A 21867-nucleotide genomic window follows, 5' to 3' on the forward strand; every position below is an offset into this window, starting at 1 on the left:
TTGAACTGATAGGGCCCAGTCCCATACAGGAGGGTTGACTGTACTGCCTTATCAATGGTTCCCTGGAAGATGCCTGGTATGATGAAACGCGTCAGTCAGAACCTCCCTTGTGACGTCATTACGTAAGTATCACCATTTTTACCGTTCCTTGCTGTTTGATGATTTATGATTGCTATCTAGTTGATGATGCTTGCAAGTGCATTTCTATTTGTTCAATAAATGGTCTTTTAAATATCTGCACTATGAGAGGCACCTTTCTTTTTTTTTTTTTATATGAGTGTATGAGTATGTCAACCCTACGAGATTGGGACGATCTGAGGAGCCTCTGATGATATATGTGATCTGATTGAAGTTATTCGAGTCTGGATGGAAGTATTCAAAACAGCTGTTTGTTGACCCCCTACAGTTAAGTGGGTCAAAGGATGTGGTAAGCCTCCAATTTGTCATCACGTTGGTGCAGTATTCACGTTGGTGGTTTTATTGGAATTAAAATTTTCAGCTAATTATCAGGAAACAAGGGGATTGTTCTATATATCTTACAGGGACTGTTCCACATATGCTTATCCTATTTGCACTACAATCTTTGGCATTAGTTCACTATTGAGCACTTTTTTTCTGTCCTTCATTGGATATGTATTAATTGTACATTATTTGTGTATTTTTTTGTTTGTTTTTTTACTTAGTGCAACACTAGAGATTTATTTGTAACACAAATGCATAGGGCATCCCATGGAATGAATTGTCTTCCCTATGTGTGACACACAAAATTGTGTACAAAATGCTCAACACAATCAGAAGCGGGAACGCTTGTTCCTACTATGCAAATGTGTGAATGCAGCCTAAAACATTTGCTCTTTTTTGTTTATTTCTATGTATAATTGAGACACCTGGGGAGAAGATGCAGCAATTTAGTGATTCGAGGAGAGGAGAGGTGAACTTTTTTTTTTAACTGAAACACTGACCAGTTCACACCACATGCAGTCCAGTGCGTTTTTTTTTCTGCATCAAAAATGCAGAAAAAATTGCATTTGCATGGTGCGTTTTTGATGCGTTTTACTGCGTTCCCGTATAATTCAGTGCAAAAAAAATGCAGCATGTTCTACTTTTTTCTGGAACTGGGATGCACTGGAACTGACCACACTGGTGTGAACTATGCTATTGGAAACCATGTAACCTACTATCAATGCATTTTTGATGCAGAAAAAAATGCACTGGACTGCATGTGGTGTGAACTGGCCCTAAAATTTCATATTTTTGATCTCTGTACATTTTGAATATCTGCGCATATTTGCCCATGCCATGTTTACTTATAAAGAAAGCTATGCAACCTACACTATATTGCCAAAAGTATTGGGACGCCTGTGTCATGGAAATTTTGTATTGTTGGTCGAACTTTAAATGTGTCATATATTCGTGTTATTCATATGTCTCTCGTGTGGCTTAATTAAAGCTCTGAAGGCTGCAATTGGGCCATGCGCATGTACAATGTATGTATTACAGTACTCAGCTCGGTAATGGATGAGATGGCGGATCTGCGCTTATAGACCGGCGTGTATACCACCACGGCATTTGATGCGAATGCCGTTGGCAGTAGACCGCGGGCCTGTATCCACATATCAGCAGCATAGTACCACATGGACTCCGTGCCGCAAGGCGCCAAGCGGTACGAACTCCGCGTGTAGGCTTATGCATATCTTACAACCCATTACCAATCTGAACTGTATCCGGATGGATGTGTTTTAATAAAGATCGTATCGGGCCCATCCAGGTACAGACTGATGTTCCTAGGGGATGCTTGTACAGAGAATGAACATACTGCTAGGAGCTGGGAAATATGCTCTCCATAGAGGGCTCATGGGGGGGAAGGGGAGGAAGTCTGCTGACCTCAGAAGGCTCATGGGGGGAAGGGGAGGAAGTCTGCTGACCTCAGAAGGCTCATGGGGGACGACCAGTGATAGATAATAGGAAAGACTATGCTCCAATCGGAATGTACATCCTGTGTATAGGCACTCCCCATTGCATTGTTCGGTGGGAGGGGATTGACCTTATTCATGTGGGGGGGCGTGTGTGTATTTGTAATAAAACCAAAGGGGAGAATGAAAATTGCTTTATGTGAATTCAACCATCAACCTGAAGGTGTCGTGTGATCATTTCCAGGTATAGGGAGCTCCAATCACCCACATTTCAACAGAAGCTAAAGTAGTTGGATGGGCAGGAATCGTGTAGTTTAACTGCAGTCGTGGTAAGCGAGATTCGCACAGCTTTATGGGGGATTTCTGCGCATCCAACTGCGAGTACTCACGGTAAGGAGAAATTCGTTAAAGCGAATTTCCAAGACACCTGTCTTTACACGCACATGAGCTTTAATTGCATCTCAGTCTTAGTCCGTAGGGTTCAATATTGAGTTGGCCCACCCTTTGCAGCTATAACAGCTTCAACTCTTCTGGGAAGGCTGTCCACAAGGTCTAGGATTGTGTCTAGAGATGAGCGAAGAAATGAAAAATTCGATTCGACTGATTCGGCGAATTCGTGGACAATATTCGATTCGAGTCGAATAAATGCGCTGTGAATTTAACTTAAAAAAGGGTGTTTCTAGGCTTCAGAGAGACTTAATATTAGTGCAGAACACTGTACCTTTAATTTAAATGCCCTTGGAGTCTGCTGGGGAAGAGAAATAATACTGTCACTCAGTATGACATGCAGATGAGTGCCGTCGATCTTAGAATCACCGCAAACTTCACTCATTTGGCCAGTCACGGGGCCAAAACCAGTGTTTGGAGCCACAGTGTGGCGGTGGAGGCAGCAGCAATGGGAGGCCATACAGCAACCTATGACAAAATGGAAACCAGCAGGAGTGTGAGGAGACCTGAAAGTGGCACATGGCAGAGTGGGAGCAATGGGAGGCGGTACAGGGACCCAGGTCACACTGTGGGCCCAGCAGCAGCGTGACCAGGCGGTACGGGGGCCCATGGCAGATTTGGGGCCTGGCAGCACCTATGGGAGGCCTGTAACCTGCCAGCAACCTATGACAAAATGGAAAACCGCAGGAGTGTGAGGAGACCTCAAAGTGGCACATGGCAGAGTGGGAGCAATGGGAGGCGGTACAGGGACCCAGGTCACACTGTGGGACCAGCATCAGCGTGAACAGGCGGTACGGGGGCCCATGGCCGATTTGACCTCGTTCATCCCATAGTCCTGCCGACTCACGAATAGCGTGGCCTCCTCAAAGGGCCTGAGCAAGCGCAGGTGTCACGCATGAGCTGACAATGGCTGACATCTAAGTTACACAGGGAGTACCTTTATCCGCTTTTAACATCAGGAAATCTGTGATGGCCTTTCGCTGTTCGTAAAGGCGGTCTAACATATGTAGTGTTGAATTCCACCTTGTTGCAACGTCACAACATGAGGAGTCGGTACGGGGGCCCATGGCAGATTACGTGCCTGGCAGCAGCAATGGGAGGCCCGTAATCTGCCAGCACCCTATGTCAAAAAATTGAACACACCAGCAGTGTGAAGAGACCTCAAAGTAACACATGGCAGAGTGGGAGCAATGGGAGGCGGTACAGGGACCCAGGTCACACTGTGGGCTCAGCAGCAGCGTGACCAGGCGGTACGGGGGCCCATGGCCGATTTGGGGCCTGGTGGCACCTATGGAAGGCCTGTAATCTGCCAGCAACCTATGACAAAATGGACAACCGCAGGAGTGTGAGGAGATTTCAAAGTGGCACATGGCAGAGTGGAAGCAATGGGAGGCCGTACAGGGACCCAGGTCACACTGTGGGCTCAGCAGCAGCGTGACCAGGCGGTACGGGGGCCCATGGCCGATTTGGGGCCTGGCGGCACCTATGGGAGGCCTGTAATCTGCCAGCACCCTATGACAAAATGGAACCCTGGGCTGGGGCAGGCAGAACCGCCGTATCTTTATCACGGTTTTCCCAGGCCACCGAATGGCGACGCTGCATATGCTGACGCAACGCTGTAGTCCCAACATGGGCCCCCTGGCCACGCTTGACTTTCTGGCCACATAGTCAACATACGGCTACGTTTACTTCCTCGGGTGGCTTGACGAAAAATTGCCACACCGCAGAGTAGGAAACTTTGCCTCCGCTACTCCTCACTGGCTGACTGCTACTTCCTCCGTGCACACCGGCACCACTACTGGCCGTGGTGGTAGGCTGCAGTGGAGCTGGTGCTCTACTCCGTGGCCGTTTGCCTCCACTGACACTGCTGCGACCCTGCTGCCTCCTGGCAGCAGCAATGGGAGGCCGTACAGGGACCCATGAGAGACTCTGGACTTGGCAGCAGCATGAGGAGGCGGTATATAGGGGCCCATGGCAGATTAGGGGCCTGGCAGCAGCTATAGGAGGCCCGTAATCTGCCAGCACCCTATGTCAAAAAATTCAACACACCAGCAGTGTGAGGAGACCTGAAAGTGGCACATGGCAGAGTGTGGCGATGGAGACAGCAGCAATGGGAGGCCGTACAGGGACCCATGAGAGACTTTGGACCTGGCAGCAGCATGAGGAGGCGGTATATAGGGGCCCATGGCAGATTAAGGGCCTGGCAGCAGCTATGGGAGGCCCGTAATCTGCCAGCACCCTATGTCAAAAAATTGAAAACACAAGCAGTGTGAAGAGACCTGAATGTGGCACATGGCAGAGTGTGGCGATGGAGACAGCAGCAATGGGAGGCCGTACAGGGACCCATGAGAGACTCTAGACCTGGCAGCAGCATGAGGAGGCGGTATATAGGGGCCTATGGCAGATTAGGGGCCTGGCAGCAGCTATAGGAGGCCCGTAATCTGCCAGCACCCTATGTCCAAAAATTCTACACACCAGCAGTGTGAGGAGACCTGAAAGTGGCACATGGCAGAGTGTGGCGATGGAGACAGCAGCAATGGGAGGCCGTACAGGGACCCATGAGAGACTCTGGACCTGGCAGCAGCATGAGGAGGCGGTATATAGGGGCCCATGGCAGATTAGGGGCCTGGCAGCAGCTATAGGAGGCCCGTAATCTGCCAGCACCCTATGTCAAAAAATTCTACACACCAGCAGTGTGTGAGGAGACCTGAAAGTGGCACATGGCAGAGTGTGGCGATGGAGACAGCAGCAATGGGAGGCCGTATAGGGACCCATGAGAGACTCTGGACTTGGCAGCAGCATGAGGAGGCGGTATATAGGGGCCCATGGCAGATTAGGGGCCTGGCAGCAGCTATGGGAGGCCCGTAATCTGCCAGCACCCTATGTCAAAAAATTGAAAACACAAGCAGTGTGAAGAGACCTGAATGTGGCACATGGCAGAGTGTGGCGATGGAGACAGCAGCAATGGGAGGCCGTACAGGGACCCATGAGAGACTCTGGACCTGGCAGCAGCATGAGGAGGCAGTATATAGGGGCCCATGGCAGATTAGGGGCCTGGCAGCAGCTATAGGAGGCCCGTAATCTGCCAGCACCCTATGTCAAAAAATTCTACACACCAGCAGTGTGTGAGGAGACCTGAAAGTGGCACATGGCAGAGTGTGGCGATGGAGACAGCAGCAATGGGAGGCTGTACAGGGACCCATGAGAGACTCTGGACCTGGCAGCACCATGAGGAGGCGGTATATAGGGGCCCATGGCAGATTAGGGGCCTGGCAGCAGCTATAGGAGGCCCGTAATCTGCCAGCACCCTATGTCAAAAAATTCTACACACCAGCAGTGTGTGAGGAGACCTGAAAGTGGCACATGGCAGAGTGTGGCGATGGAGACAGCAGCAATGGGAGGCCGTACAGGGACCCATGAGAGACTCTGGACCTGGCAGCAGCATGAGGAGGCGGTATATAGGGGCCCATGGCAGATTAGGGGCCTGGCAGCAGCTATAGGAGGCCCGTAATCTGCCAGCACCCTATGTCAAAAAATTCTACACACCAGCAGTGTGTGAGGAGACCTGAAAGTGGCACATGGCAGAGTGTGGCGATGGAGACAGCAGCAATGGGAGGCCGTACAGGGACCCATGAGAGACTCTGGACCTGGCAGCAGCATGAGGAGGCGGTATATAGGGGCCTATGGCAGATTAGGGGCCTGGCAGCAGCTATAGGAGGCCCGTAATCTGCCAGCACCCTATGTCAAAAAATTCTACACACCAGCAGTGTGTGAGGAGACCTGAAAGTGGCACATGGCAGAGTGTGGCGATGGAGACAGCAGCAATGGGAGGCCGTACAGGGACCCATGAGAGACTCTGGACCTGGCAGCAGCATGAGGAGGCGGTATATAGGGGCCTATGGCAGATTAGGGGCCTGGCAGCAGCTATAGGAGGCCCGTAATCTGCCAGCACCCTATGTCAAAAAATTCTACACACCAGCAGTGTGTGAGGAGACCTGAAAGTGGCACATGGCAGAGTGTGGCGATGGAGACAGCAGCAATGGGAGGCCGTACAGGGACCCATGAGAGACTCTGGACCTGGCAGCAGCATGAGGAGGCAGTATATAGGGGCCCATGGCAGATTAGGGGCCTGGCAGCAGCTATAGGAGGCCCGTAATCTGCCAGCACCCTATGTCAAAAAATTCTACACACCAGCAGTGTGTGAGGAGACCTGAAAGTGGCACATGGCAGAGTGTGGCGATGGAGACAGCAGCAATGGGAGGCCGTACAGGGACCCATGAGAGACTCTGGACCTGGCAGCAGCATGAGGAGGCGGTATATAGGGGCCCATGGCAGATTAGGGGCCTGGCAGCAGCTATAGGAGGCCCGTAATCTGCCAGCACCCTATGTCAAAAAATTTTACACACCAGCAGTGTGAGGAGACCTGAAAGTGGCACATGACAGAGTGTGGCGATGGAGACAGCAGCAATGGGAGGCCGTACAGGGACCCATGAGAGACTCTGGACCTGGCAGCAGCATGAGGAGGCGGTATATAGGGGCCCATGGCAGATTAGGGGCCTGGCAGCAGCTATAGGAGGCCCGTAATCTGCCAGCACCCTATGTCAAAAAATTCTACACACCAGCAGTGTGTGAGGAGACCTGAAAGTGGCACATGGCAGAGTGTGGCGATGGAGACAGCAGCAATGGGAGGCCGTACAGGGACCCATGAGAGACTCTGGACCTGGCAGCAGCATGAGGAGGCAGTATATAGGGGCCCATGGCAGATTAGGGGCCTGGCAGCAGCTATAGGAGGCCCGTAATCTGCCAGCACCCTATGTCAAAAAATTCTACACACCAGCAGTGTGTGAGGAGACCTGAAAGTGGCACATGGCAGAGTGTGGCGATGGAGACAGCAGCAATGGGAGGCCGTACAGGGACCCATGAGAGACTCTGGACCTGGCAGCAGCATGAGGAGGCGGTATATAGGGGCCCATGGCAGATTAGGGGCCTGGCAGCAGCTATAGGAGGCCCGTAATCTGCCAGCACCCTATGTCAAAAAATTCTACACACCAGCAGTGTGTGAGGAGACCTGAAAGTGGCACATGGCAGAGTGTGGCGATGGAGACAGCAGCAATGGGAGGCCGTATAGGGACCCATGAGAGACTCTGGACTTGGCAGCAGCATGAGGAGGCGGTATATAGGGGCCCATGGCAGATTAGGGGCCTGGCAGCAGCTATGGGAGGCCCGTAATCTGCCAGCACCCTATGTCAAAAAATTCTACACACCAGCAGTGTGTGAGGAGACCTGAAAGTGGCACATGGCAGAGTGTGGCGATGGAGACAGCAGCAATGGGAGGCCGTACAGGGACCCATGAGAGACTCTGGACCTGGCAGCAGCATGAGGAGGCGGTATATAGGGGCCCATGGCAGATTAGGGGCCTGGCAGCAGCTAAAGGAGGCCCGTAATCTGCCAGCACCCTATGTCAAAAAATTCAACACACCAGCAGTGTGTGAGGAGACTTGAAAGTGGCACATGGCAGAGTGTGGCGATGGAGACAGCAGCAATGGGAGGCCGTATAGGGACCCATGAGAGACTCTGGACTTGGCAGCAGCATGAGGAGGCGGTATATAGGGGCCCATGGCAGATTAGGGGCCTGGCAGCAGCTATGGGAGGCCCGTAATCTGCCAGCACCCTATGTCAAAAAATTGAAAACACAAGCAGTGTGAAGAGACCTGAATGTGGCACATGGCAGAGTGTGGCGATGGAGACAGCAGCAATGGGAGGCCGTACAGGGACCCATGAGAGACTCTGGACCTGGCAGCAGCATGAGGAGGCGGTATATAGGGGCCCATGGCAGATTAGGGGCCTGGCAGCAGCTATAGGAGGCCCGTAATCTGCCAGCACCCTATGTCAAAAAATTCTACACACCAGCAGTGTGTGAGGAGACCTGAAAGTGGCACATGGCAGAGTGTGGCGATGGAGACAGCAGCAATGGGAGGCCGTATAGGGACCCATGAGAGACTCTGGACTTGGCAGCAGCATGAGGAGGCGGTATATAGGGGCCCATGGCAGATTAGGGGCCTGGCAGCAGCTATGGGAGGCCCGTAATCTGCCAGCACCCTATGTCAAAAAATTGAAAACACAAGCAGTGTGAAGAGACCATAATGTGGCACATGGCAGAGTGTGGCGATGGAGACAGCAGCAATGGGAGGCCGTACAGGGACCCATGAGAGACTCTGGACCTGGCAGCAGCATGAGGAGGCGGTATATAGGGGCCTATGGCAGATTAGGGGCCTGGCAGCAGCTATAGGAGGCCCGTAATCTGCCAGCACCCTATGTCAAAAAATTTTACACACCAGCAGTGTGAGGAGACCTGAAAGTGGCACATGGCAGAGTGTGGCGATGGAGACAGCAGCAATGGGAGGCCGTACAGGGACCCATGAGAGACTCTGGACTTGGCAGCAGCATGAGGAGGCGGTATATAGGGGTCCATGTCAGATTAGGGGCCTGGCAGCAGCTATGGGAGGCCCGTAATCTGCCAGCACCCTATGTCAAAAAATTGAAAACACAAGCAGTGTGAAGAGACCTGAATGTGGCACATGGCAGAGTGTGGCGATGGAGACAGCAGCAATGGGAGGCCGTATAGGGACCCATGAGAGACTCTGGACTTGGCAGCAGCATGAGGAGGCGGTATATAGGGGCCTATGGCAGATTAGGGGCCTGGCAGCAGCTATGGGAGGCCCGTAATCTGCCAGCACCCTATGACAAAAAATGGAACACACCAGCAGTGTGTGAGGAGACCTGAAAGTGGCACATGTTTGAGGCATGATTCATGGCGGATTTAGTCAGTTGTGTCAGGAACTGGTGGTTTGAAATCCAGACTAATCCACGCCTGATTCATTTTCACAAACGTGAGTCTCTCCACACTTTGGGTGGACAGTCGTGTCCTCCGCGGAGTTACAATACCTCCTGCCGCACTAAACACGCGCTCCGATGCCACGCTACTGGCCGGGCATGACAGCCTTTCAAGGGCAAATTCAGCTAGTTGGGGCCAAAGGTCAAGTTTCGTTGCCCAGTAGTCAAGGGGATTGTCTACCTCGGTTGGCAGGGTGCTGTCCAAGTAGGCCCAAGCCTGTTGTTTGAGGTCCTGCTCCAGGTCCACCTGATGCTGCTGCTGCTGCTGCTGCTGCTGCTGCGGCTGGTTAGTAGTTTCCTCACTGCGCTGGTGAAGAAAGCTACTCATCATCGACTGCAGACTGAGGCAGCCGCTGCTGGTGGAGCTGCCACTGCTCCTACCACCCCACCCCTCCCCTGCTGCCATGGCAGCGGAACGCGAGCGCACAGGGCCCACAGTGTCTGAGGATGGACGTTGGCGCACAAAGGCAGAGACCAACTGACTACATAGGTGGTTTTTATAGTACGTTATTTTGGCCTCCCTCTCAGCAGGTGTGAAAAAGGCCACCATTTTTGAACGGTAGCGAGGGTCCAACAAGGTGGACAGCCAAAAGTCATCCCTCTGTCTGATGGTTATTATTCGGCTGTCGCTACGCAAGCAACCGAGCATGCTATGGGCCATTTGTGCCAAGGAATGCGAGGGACTCCCTGCCTCCATCTCCACAGCATACTGCCACGGTGCGTCTGGGTCCTCTGTCTCCTCCTCCTCCTCCTCTACCAGATGCTCCTGCTCCTCCACTCCTGTCCGCTGAGTGGAAAAACCACCCATTTCACTCAATAATTCCTGAGCACAAATGTCCTCCTCTACCTCCTCCTCTTCTTCCTGTCCTGCCCCCACAGGGGTCATGTGGCGTTGAGATCTGTGCGCCACGTCTACCGCACCCTGACCAGCCATTGTTAACAGCATTTGTTCAAGGACGTGCAACAGAGGAATGACGTCGTTCATCCCATAGTCCTGCCGACTCACGAATAGCGTGGTCTCCTCAAAGGGCCTGAGCAAGCGGCAGGTGTCACGCATGAGCTGCCAATGGCTGACATCAAAGTTACACAGGGGAGTACCTTTATCCGCTTGTAACATCAGGAAATCGGTGATGGCCTTTCGCTGCTCGTAAAGGCGGTCTAACATGTGTAGGGTTGAATTCCACCTTGTTGCAACGTCGCAGATCAGGCGATGATGTGGAATTCCGTTCTGCCGCTGCAGCTCAAGGAGGGTGTGCTTTGCGGTGTAGGAATGGCTGAAATGCATGCAAAGTTTACGTGACATTTTAAGGATGTCTTGCAGTGGGATGGTGGATTTTAGGAACCGCTTGACAACCAGATTGAACACGTGAGCCATGCATGGCGCATGGCACAACCTTCCTTGACGCAGAGCAGACACCATGTTCTTTCCGTTGTCGGTCAACATGGTTCCGATTTTCAGTTTGCGCGGAGACAGCCATCTGTCGATTTCTCTGTTCATTACACTCAGAAGTTCCTCCCCTGTGTGACTACGTTCGCCAAGGCATACCAGGTGCAGAACAGCGTGACACCGTTGCGCCCTGCACATGTGATATGCCGGTCGGGTAATGGGACTTGGCACGGGGGTGGCGGCTGAGGACACGGCGGAAGAAGAGGTGGTAGAGGCGGACATCTTTGCCGGACCAAGGACGTGCAAACGTGGAGGCAAAAGCGGCGTGACCTGTCCAAGTTGCTGGTGCGGCTGTGACGGCACCACGTTCACCCAGTGGGCCGTAAATGACATGTACTGTCCCTGACCGTAGTTACAACTCCACACGTCGGCGCTGCCGTGCACTTTGGCAGAGACCGACATGCTCAAAGACTGGCCCACCATGTCTTCTACATGTGAATGCAGGGCTGGCACTGCCTTTTTGGCGAAGAAATGACGGCTTGGCACTCTCCACCGCGGCGCGGCACAAGCCATCATTTCTCTGAAAGGTGCTGAGTCCACCACTTGGAAAGGGAGGGACTGCAGCACCAGCAACTTGGACAGGAGGACGTTCAGCTTTTGCACCGTCGGGTGCGTGCTCGCAAACTGTTGTCTGCGGATTCCAAGAAAGACTGCTGACGGAATCCGTGAAGAGGAGTAGCAGGAGAAGGAGCATCTGAACGAGCGGAAGATGCCAACGAGCGACAACTCCCCTCAGCAGAGGTGTTGGAGCCTTGACTTGCTGATGGAGGGCGATTGACGTCGGGTGACGGAGCAAGTAACGGAGCGGGTGATGGAGCGGGGGCTGGGGCGGGCAGAACCGCCGTATCTTTATCACGGTTTTCCCAGGCCACCAAATGGCGACGCTGCATATGCTGCCGCAACGCTGTAGTCTCAACATGGGCCCCCTGGCCACGCTTGACTTTCTGGCCACATAGTCGACATACGGCTACGTTTACTTCCTCGGGCGGCTTGACGAAAAATTGCCACACCGCCGAGTAGGAAACTTTGCCCCCGATACTCCTCACTGGCTGACTGCTGCTTCCTCCGTGCACACCGGCACCACTACTGGCCGTGGTGGTAGGCTGCAGTGGAGCTGGTGCTCTACTCCGTGGCCGTTTGGCTCCACTGACACTGCTTCCACTGACACTGCTGCGACCCTGCTGCTGTCTCCTGGGCAACCCACCGACTGTTTCGCTCACTGCCAAGCTGCCACCCTCTTCTCCTGATGATGCGGAAGAAATTGCCTGATGACGACGAGGCTGCCAAGTGCGATCAACCTCCTCATCATCAAGTAGGGTCTCCGCCTCACTACTAGCCCCCTCGGCTGCGTCTGGGTCAGGAGACAGACCTGTCTCTAGACCGGCTACCGGGCCACTCTCCTCGCCACTACTTCTTCGCCAGGCTGCTGAAAAGGCGGATGTCTCCCCCCGTTCCTGACCGCCCTCTGTTAGCTCTTCCTCACTGTACAGTGGGGCTGAGCCCACAGCATGCGATACTTCGCTTGGTGAGGGAACACCAAAGGACAGGGGCAGGTAGAGGACACGTGATTTCAGTGGGCTTGGTCCCGGGCCATGCCAACTAACGGTTGTGTCTGACGTACCCACCGACCGTTGGCTGTAGGTGTCAGAGGTGACCTGGGAAGAGGAAGACGACCGAGCCAACCAATCAATGACGGCAGGGTTGTCGGTGGAGACACGACCGCTGGATGACACCGGGAGCACTGGCCTCTGGCTGCGAATAGTGCTGCCTCGACCCCTTCCTCTGCTGCCACGTCTGCTCGCTCCTAAAACATTGCCTCCTCTGCCACTCCTTGCATGTTGTCTGACATACTCTTTAATTCAACGATTCTGTGTCCCTGAGTAACAATTCTGTGTCCCTGAGTAACAATTCTGTGTCTGTCCCTGAGTAACAATTCTGTGGCCCTAAGTAACGGTTCTGTGTCCCTCAGTAACAATTCTGTGTCCCTCAGTAACAATTCTGTGTCTGTCCCTGAGTAACAATTATGTGGCCCTAAGTAACGTTTCTGTGGCCCTCAGTAACAATTCTGTGTCCCCCTGATTAACGTTTATGTGGCCCTAAGTAACGGTTCTGTGGCCCTCAGTAACGGTTCTGTGGCCCTCAGTAACAATTCTGTGTCCCTGATTAACGTTTCTGTGGCCCTAAGTAACGGTTCTGTGGCCCTCAGTAACAATTCTGTGTCCCTGATTAACGTTTATGTGGCCCTAAGTAACGGTTCTGTGGCCCTCAGTAACAATTCTGTGTCCCTCAGTAACAATTCTGTGTCTGTCCCTGATTAACGTTTACGTGGCCCTAAGTAACGGTTCTGTGGCCCTCAGTAACAATTCTGTGTCCCTGATTAACGTTTCTGTGGCCCTAAGTAACGGTTCTGTGGCCCTCAGTAAAAATTCTGTGTCCCTCAAGAAACAATTCAGTGTCTGTCCGTGAGTAACAATTCTGTGGCCCTAAGTAACGGTTCTGTGGCCCTAAGTAACAATTCTGTGTCCCTGATTAACGTTTATGTGGCCCTAAGTAACGGTTCTGTGGCCCTCAGTAACAATTCTGTGTCCCTGATTAACGTTTATGTGGCCCTAAGTAACGGTTCTGTGGCCCTCAGTAACAATTCTGTGTACCTCAGTAACAATTCTGTGTCTGTCCCTGATTAACGTTTACGTGGCCCTAAGTAACGGTTCTGTGGCCCTCAGTAACAATTCTGTGTCCCTGATTAACGTTTCTGTGGCCCTAAGTAACGGTTCTGTGGCCCTCAGTAAAAATTCTGTGTCCCTCAAGAAACAATTCTGTGTCTGTCCGTGAGTAACAATTCTGTGGCCCTAAGTAACGGTTCTGTGGCCCTAAGTAACAATTCTGTGTCCCTGATTAACGTTTATGTGGCCCTAAGTAACGGTTCTGTGGCCCTCAGTAACAATTCTGTGTCCCTGATTAACGTTTATGTGGCCCTAAGTAACGGTTCTGTGGCCCTCAGTAACAATTCTGTGTACCTCAGTAACAATTCTGTGTCTGTCCCTGATTAACATTTACGTGGCCCTAAGTAACGGTTCTGTGGCCCTCAGTAACAATTCTGTGTACCTCAGTAACAATTCTGTGTCTGTCCCTGATTAACGTTTACGTGGCCCTAAGTAATGGTTCTGTGGCCCTCAGTAACAATTCTGTGTCCCTGATTAACGTTTCTGTGGCCCTAAGTAACGGTTCTGTGGCCCTCAGTAAAAATTCTGTGTCCCTCAAGAAACAATTCTGTGTCTGTCCGTGAGTAACAATTCTGTGGCCCTAAGTAACGGTTCTGTGGCCCTCAGTAACAATTCTGTGTCCCTGATTAACGTTTATGTGGCCCTAAGTAATGGTTCTGTGGCCCTCAGTAACAATTCTGTGTCCCTGATTAACGTTTATGTGGCCCTAAGTCACGGTTCTGTGGCCCTCATTAAAAATTCTGTGTCCCTCAAGAAACAATTCTGTATCTGTCCGTGAGTAACAATTCTGTGACCCTAAGTAACGGTTCTGTGGCCCTCAGTAACAATTCTGTGTCCCTGATTAACGTTTCTGTGGCACTAAGTAACGGTTCTGTGGCCCTCAGTAACAATTCTGTGTCCCTGAGTAACAATTCTGTGTCTGTCCGAGTAAAAATTCTGTGGCCCTAAGTAACAGTTCTGTGGCCCTCAGTAACAATTCTGTGTCCCTGAGTAACAATTCTGTGGCCCTAAGTAACGGTTCTGTGGCCCTCAGTAACAATTCTGTGTCCCTGTGTAACAATTCTGTGTCTGTGCGAGTAACAATTCTGTGGCCCTAAGTAACGGTTCTGTGGCCCTCAGTAACAATTCTGTGTCCCTGAGTAACAATTCTGTGTCTGTGCGAGTAACAATTCTGTGGCCCTCAGTAACAGTTCTGTGTCCCTGAGTAACAATTCTGTGTCTGTGCGAGTAACAATTCTGTGGCCCTAAGTAACAGTTCTGTGGCCCTCAGTAACAATTCTGTGTCCCTGAGTAACAATTCTGTGGCCCTAAGTAACGGTTCTGTGGCCCTCAGTAACAATTCTGTGTCCCTGTGTAACAATTCTGTGTCTGTGCGAGTAACAATTCTGTGGCCCTAAGTAACGGTTCTGTGGCCCTCAGTAACAATTCTGTGTCCCTGAGTAACAATTCTGTGTCTGTGCGAGTAACAATTCTGTGGCCCTAAGTAACAGTTCTGTGGCCCCCAGTAACAGTTCTGTGTCCCTGAGTAACAATTCTGTGTCTGTGCGAGTAACAATTCTGTGGCCCTAAGTAACAGTTCTGTGGCCCTCAGTAACAATTCTGTGTCCCTGAGTAACAATTCTGTGGCCCTAAGTAACGGTTCTGTGGCCCTCAGTAACAATTCTGTGTCCCTGTGTAACAATTCTTTGTCTGTGCGAGTAACAATTCTGTGGCCCTAAGTAACAGTTCTGTGGCCCTCAGTAACAGTTCTGTGTCCCTGAGTAACAATTCTGTGTCTGTGCGAGTAACAATTCTGTGGCCCTAAGTAACAGTTCTGTGGCCCTCAGTAACAATTCTGTGTCCCTGAGTAACAATTCTGTGGCCCTAAGTAACGGTTCTGTGGCCCTCAGTAACAATTCTGTGTCCCTGTGTAACAATTCTGTGTCTGTGCGAGTAACAATTCTGTGGCCCTAATTAACAGTTCTGTGGCCCTCAGTAACAGTTCTGTGTCCCTGAGTAACAATTCTGTGTCTGTGCGAGTAACAATTCTGTGGCCCTAAGTAACAGTTCTGTGGCCCTCAGTAACAATTCTGTGTCCCTGAGTAACAATTCTGTGGCCCTAAGTAACGGTTCTTTGGCTCTCAGTAACAATTCTGTGTCCCTGTGTAACAATTCTGTGTCTGTGCGAGTAACAATTCTGTGGCCCTAAGTAACAGTTCTGTGGCCCTCAGTAACAGTTCTGTGTCCCTGAGTAACAATTCTGTGTCTGTGCGAGTAACAATTCTGTGGCCCTAAGTAACAGTTCTGTGGCCCTCAGTAACAATTCTGTGTCCCTGAGTAACAATTCTGTGGCCCTAAGTAACGGTTCTGTGGCCCTCAGTAACAATTCTGTGTCCCTGTGTAACAATTCTGTGTCTGTGCGAGTAACAATTCTGTGGCCCTAAGTAACGGTTCTGTGGCCCTCAGTAACAATTCTGTGTCCCTGAGTAACAATTCTGTGTCTGTGCGAGTAACAATTCTGTGGCCCTAAGTAACAGTTCTGTGGCCCTCAGTAACAATTCTGTGTCTGTCCCTGAGTAACAATTCTGTGGCCCTAACTAAAGTTTCTGTGGCCCTAAGTAACAGTTCTGTGGCCCTCAGTAACAATTCTGTGTCTGTCCCTGAGTAACAATTCTGTGGCCCTAACTAAAGTTTCTGTGGCCCTAAGTAACAATTCTCTGGCACTCAGTAACAATTCTGTCTGTCCCTGAGTAACAATTCTGTGGCCCTAATAACGTTTCTGTGGCCCTAAGTAACAATTCTCTGGCACTCAGTAACAATTCTGTCTGTCCCTGAGTAAGAATTCTGTGGCCCTAACTAGCGTTTCTTTGTCCCTAAGTAACGATTCTGTGGCCCTCACTAACAATTCTGTGTCCCTGAGTAATGGTTCTCTGTCCCTAAGTAACGTTTCTCTGTCCCCAAGTATCGTTTCTGTGGCCCTAACTCTGTCCCTAATACAGAGCGGTCTGCCTCTGTTCAATGACTGCAGGCAAATGAAGAATTCCAAAATGGCCGCTATTTATAGCTCGACCATTACACAGTGCTGGCTGGCTGGCTGCTGATTGGCTGATGCGATCACATGTCATTGAGGAATGCATTATGGGTCAGCGCGCCTTGTCTGCGCGCCTTCCCAGACATCCCCGCTCCGTCGCCGCACATGTCCGCCGCCATTTTCGGAAAAATTTCGATTCGCGCGTCCGAAGTAGGCTATTTTTCGGATTCGGCGCGAATCGAAATTTTTCCGATATTCGACTCGAATTCCACTTCGGCTACTTCGATTCGCTCATCTCTAATTGTGTCTATGGGAATGTTTGACCATTCTTCCAGAAGCACATTTGTGAGGTCAGGCACTGATGTTGGACGAGAAGTAATTGTCGGCTTTGTTTATCCAGTAAACTCAGAAGATGTCAGCAGCTCTAAGGCTCCATGTACACTGCAGCTGATAAACTCACGTTTAGGAGCTTTTCTGCGTTTTTTTCAGCAGCCCCTGAACTCTCCCTGATGTTTTCCTATGTGCCCATGTACACATCATTGTTTACAGTCGTTTACAGGCAGTTGAGTTTACAGTCGTTTTTTTAACGTACTAAACTTGCGTTCAGGCGTAGATTTTATCAGCGTTTCAAACGTCAAACACTTGTAAACGCGGCTAACCATGTTTATAAGCGTTTGCATTTGGAAATTTTTTTAACTCCAGAGCCTTTTCCCATCATGAATAATGCATGCAAAGCATTTTCCCGGTACTCAAATGGACTCGGTACACCATACTTTGAGGTTTCACATGAAAGAAAATATGTTAGACACTGCTGCAATAATTTCTGCACAGAAATGAGCTGGAACACATCCAAACACCACAAAAAAAAAAGACAGCTAATCTCGGCAAATACTGCTCTCTCTGCTTCTGCTCTCTATATTTCTCTCAAAATATCTGAAATAGTTAATTTTTTTACTATTTTTCAGTGCATTCTGTGCATTTTTTAAGGTCTCCTGAGGATATCTTTAAAAAACACTTCTAAACACAAACGCTCATAACGTGCATAAACGCGGTATGCAAACGCGGCTAAACAGATGTTTTTTAGCCTACGTTTTCCAGCAGTCAGTTTCCATCGTTCAGAAGTGTCCCGTGTATATGGGGCCAAACTCTGAAAATAAAACAGGCTGACGTGTTTACAATAAAGATAGAAATATACAATGGACCATATTGTTATATTGGTATATTTTTGTTCATTCATCTGCAGATCAAAGGAATGACCTTAGATCTGCAAATGCTATCAATTAAATTGTTACTAAACCCACAACAGTGAAATCAGTCTATATATGCAGTAAAGGAAGGAAGACTGGGTGGATGCCTCTGCAGCAGTGACAGCGTGCCGCTGGAGGGCTTTGTTTTAAGGTAAGTTTTACATATATGCTGCATACTATGACATTACCTTGCAGGGGACTTTTTTTTTTCCCTGTGGTTTACTACCGCTTTAACCATTTCCATACCGGGCAATTTTACACCTTCCTGCCCAGGCCATTTTTCAGGTTTCAGCGCTCTCACACTTTGAATGACAATTGTGCGGTCATACAACACTGTACCCAAACTAAAATTTTATCATTTTCTTCACACAACTAGAGCTTTCTTTTGGTGGTATTTAATCGCCGCTGGGGTTTTTATTTTTTGCTAAATTAACAAAAAAAGATCAAAAATTTTGAAAAAAAAAACACGTTTTTCTTTGTTTCTGTTATAAAAGTTTACAAATAAATAATTGTTCTTCATAAATTTAGGTCGAGATGTATTCTGCTACATGTCTTTGGTGAAAATAACCCAAATTAGGATGTATTATTTAGTTTGTAGGAAAGTTATAGAGTTCTCAAACAATGGAATATATCTGAAAATTGAAAATTGATTTACCTGAATGAAATCGATTCATTCAGGTTTTTTTGTTTTTTTTTGTGCTTAGCTGTGATTTGGTCACAGCTAATCACATGACATGTGCATGTGATTAGCTGTGACCATTCACAGCTAGGCACTAGTATACAATAGATGGCATGAATGAAGCCATCCATTGTATACAACTGTCATGTGTCCTGCTGGTCACAGCAGGTCACATGGTACTGGCAACAGGGTCGGTGCTCAGATATGTCATCGGCCGTGTCCGAGGTACAGGGCCGGTGACAGATTGCACCACTGCGTGGCTCTGCAAGCGCGCGAACTGCGCATGTGCGGGAGCACGCCAAATGGCGTGCACCTGGAATGCCGAAGCGTTTTTGTCCAGCGGCTAATGGTTAAAGTAACCTGACAAGTAAAAAAAAAAAAAAAAGGTGTTTAACCCTTTAGTAACCCTTAGTTTACTCTAATCTGTCCGAATTATACTCCTTCTCCCTTCCATTATTATGATCCTGCTAATTTTTTTGTTTGTTTTTTTATTCGCTATTAATATTTAAACTTTTTTTGTTATTATTATTACACATTTCTGATTGTTTAATGCAAAAACTTAGTGCAAAATTTAAAAGAAAACACCTTATTAAATTTGTAAGTAACTTTGCAATGCCTTGTACCAGAATCATATCACTGGCATTCCAAGACAAACTATTTATTTAACTAACCCTGCTCAAAAAAAAGAAAAAGAGCATTGTATTTAGTTTTGTTGCATTCTGTTGTGTTTTATTGTCTAAGGATTGCAAAAAGAAAAAAATCATTGTTGCAAATCAATATCATGAACAGAAAGCCTTGTTTGTCCTAAAAAAAACAACCCAACAATATATGTATTACCTTGTTATCTTAACCGCTTCCTGACAGCCCTACACCAGAACTACTGCTACAGGGCAGCAGGGCTGTAGAAAATCACGCATACAGTATATACATGATTTTGTATTTCCGGGTAGGGGTAGCCCTACCTGTGCCACCAGTGGTGGCTACAGATGCAATCACCAGGTCCCGGCTGGATTCCCCGCTGGCACCCGCCGATCGCTGAGGAACACTGACGGGGAGAGGTCTGTATGTATATTAACCCCTTCCAGCCCAGTGGCATTATTATTATTATTATACAGTATTTATAAAGCGCCAATAGTTCGCTCAGCGCTGTACATTACAAAGGGAGACAGAACATGTGACAGAACAATACCAATACAATGCAAAACATGAGGGAATCAAGGGCCCTGCTCTTTCGAGCTTACAATAGTGGCATTAGTACAGTGTCAGTGCTTTTTCTTAGCACGATCACTGTATTAGTGTCACTGGGGTTATCAGTGACAGTTAGTCAGTTCCCCCCAGTGTCAGAATGCCTGCCACAGTCCCGCAGTCCTGTTATAAGTTGCTGATCACCACCATTACTAGTGCAGAAAAAAAAATTCCAGCATATATACCGCCATTTGTAGACATTATCACTTTCATGTAAACCAATTCATTTACATGTATTGGGATTTTGTTTTAGCAAAGACATGTAGCAGAATACATTTTGGCCTAAATTTATGATGAAATTTGATTTTTGAAATTTTTTTTGAAAGTTGCACTCATCGAAAGTTGCATCAAGTCGCACCGTAAAGTTGCAATGAAAATCGCACGATTTTCCACAGGGAGCTCAGGAAGGCACACTACAGGGGGGCTCAGGAGGGCACACCACAGGGGGGCTCAGGAGGGCACACCACAGGGGGTCTCAGGAGGGCACACCACAGGGAGGCTCAGGAGGCCACACCACAGGGGGGCTCAGGAGGCCACACCACGGGGGACTCAGGAAGCCACACCATGGGGGGCCTTAGGAGGGCACACCAAGGGGGGGCTCAGGAAGGCACACCACGGGGAAGGGGGGGGGGGCTCTGGAGGCCACACCACAGGGGGGCTTAGGAGGGTATACCATGGGGGGACTCAGGAAGGCACACCACAGGGAGCTCAGGAGGCCACACCACAGGGGGGCTTAGGAGGCCACACCACAGGGAGGCTCAGGAGGCCACACCACAGGGGGGCTCAGGAGGCCACACCACAGGGGGGCTTAGGAGGGCACACCACAGGGAGGCTCAGGAGGCCACACCACAGGGGGGCTCAGGAGGCCACACCACAGGGGGGCTCAGGAGGGCACACCATGGGGGGCTCAGGAGGCCACACCACAGGGAGGCTCAGGAGGCCACACCACAGGGGGGCTCAGGAGGCCACACCACAGGGGGGCTCAGGAGGGCACACCACAGGGAGGCTCAGGAGGCCACACCACGGGGGACTCAGGAAGCCACACCATGGGGGGCCTTAGTAGGGCACACCAAGGGGGTCTCAGGAAGGCACACCACGGGGGGGGGGGGCTCAGGAGGCCACACCACAGGGGGGCTTAGGAGGGTATACCATGGGGGGACTCAGGAAGGCACACCACAGGGAGCTAAGGAGGCCACACCACAGGGGGGCTCAGGAGGACACACCACAGGGAGGCTCAGGAGGTCACACCACAGGGGGGCTCAGGAGGCCACACCACAGGGGACTCAGGAAGCCACACCATGGGGGGCCTTAGGAGGGCACACCAAGGTGGGGCTCAGGAAGGCACACCACGGGGGGGGGGGGCTCAGGAGGCCACACCACAGGGGGCTTAGGAGGGTACATCATGGGGGGGGGGCTCAGGAAGGCACACTACAGGGAGCTCAGGAGGCCACACCACAGGGGGGCTTAGGAGGGTACACCATGGGGGGGGCTCAGGAAGGCACACTACAGGGAGCTCAGGAGGCCACACCACAGGGGGGCTTAAGAGGGCACACTGCAGGTGGCCTAGGAGGGCACACCACAGGGGGGCTCAGGAGGCCACACCACGGGGGGGCTTAGGAGGGTACACCACGGTGGGGCTCAGGAAGGCACACCACGGGGGGGCTCAGGAGGGCACCCCACAGGGAGCTCAGGAGGGCACACCGCAGGGGGGCTCAGGAGGGCACACCACAGGGGGGCCCAGGAAGGCGCACTATGGGGGGTCTTAGGAGGGCACACCACGGGGGGCTCAGGAGAGCACAGTATAGGGGGTCTCAGTAGAAGTGATCTACTTCAGCCGATCTACTTATTCTGGTCCCCGACGGCCCTCCTCTATTGTCCATTTCATGTGATGTCATCCACATTCGCCTAGCGTGGACTGAAGAGGAGGGCTGGTGGGGAACAGAACAGTACACTCTGTGGATGAGCTCAGATGTTTTCGGACAGAAGCACAAACCCACCCGATCCATACCTTGCTAGTAAACAAGGGGCAGGCAGCGGGGCTGGGATTGGGTGTGACATCTTCCAAGTCTTGGAGTGTCCAATATGCCTGAGCTCATCTCTTCCTCACTGAGCTCACTTTGAGGCTGGGTTCACACTAATGCGGTGCGGTACATCGCATTTGATTCGCACAGAAACCGCCCCACATTCCTGTGCAAATCACATGTGATTTGTGTGCGGTGCGATCGGAGTCATACATTTTGTATGTCTCAAATCGCACCACAC

The sequence above is a fragment of the Staurois parvus genome, unplaced genomic scaffold, assembly GCF_062004578.1.
Source record: "Staurois parvus isolate SC_StPar_1 unplaced genomic scaffold, SC_StPar_1.0 ptg000475l, whole genome shotgun sequence".
In the NCBI taxonomy this organism is placed as follows: Eukaryota; Metazoa; Chordata; class Amphibia; order Anura; family Ranidae; genus Staurois; species Staurois parvus.